A 393-nucleotide genomic window follows, 5' to 3' on the forward strand; every position below is an offset into this window, starting at 1 on the left:
CATCTTAAATGGCAGGACCAATTTTTGAATGAAGTTTTGCCTGTAGCACTTTCAAGATCTAGGATAAGAAAGCCCAACCAATGAGCTTTTTTTCAGTACAAGAATCATTCAAATCACTCGTGTACTTTTCAAGTTTTGAACACAAACACCGTTTTTATCTGTTCTATGCACGGATCACAAAAAAGAATGTGTTCTTTTAGCACAACACACAAAGGATGTAGAGATGTATGTGAATTGGTTTCGTTTTGTTGACAGAACACTTACTTTTTTGTGATCCGTGGACAGAACTTTAAAACGGTGCTTGTGTTCAACAAAAGTTGCGCCTTTGCCATTTTTATATATTATTCAAGTTGAAAACTTGCAAGGATCCTTGCCTATTTATTCACAGGGTAG

At 35.9% G+C, this 393-nt stretch overlaps 1 pseudogene; it reads left to right on the top strand.

Moving 5' to 3' along the window:
* The window catches only part of LOC119738326, a 31,722-nt pseudogene extending 31,329 nt beyond the window's left edge, over positions 1–393 (top strand).

Source organism: Patiria miniata, unplaced genomic scaffold, assembly GCF_015706575.1.
Source record: "Patiria miniata isolate m_02_andy unplaced genomic scaffold, ASM1570657v1 HiC_scaffold_3, whole genome shotgun sequence".
Classification (NCBI taxonomy): Eukaryota; Metazoa; Echinodermata; class Asteroidea; order Valvatida; family Asterinidae; genus Patiria; species Patiria miniata.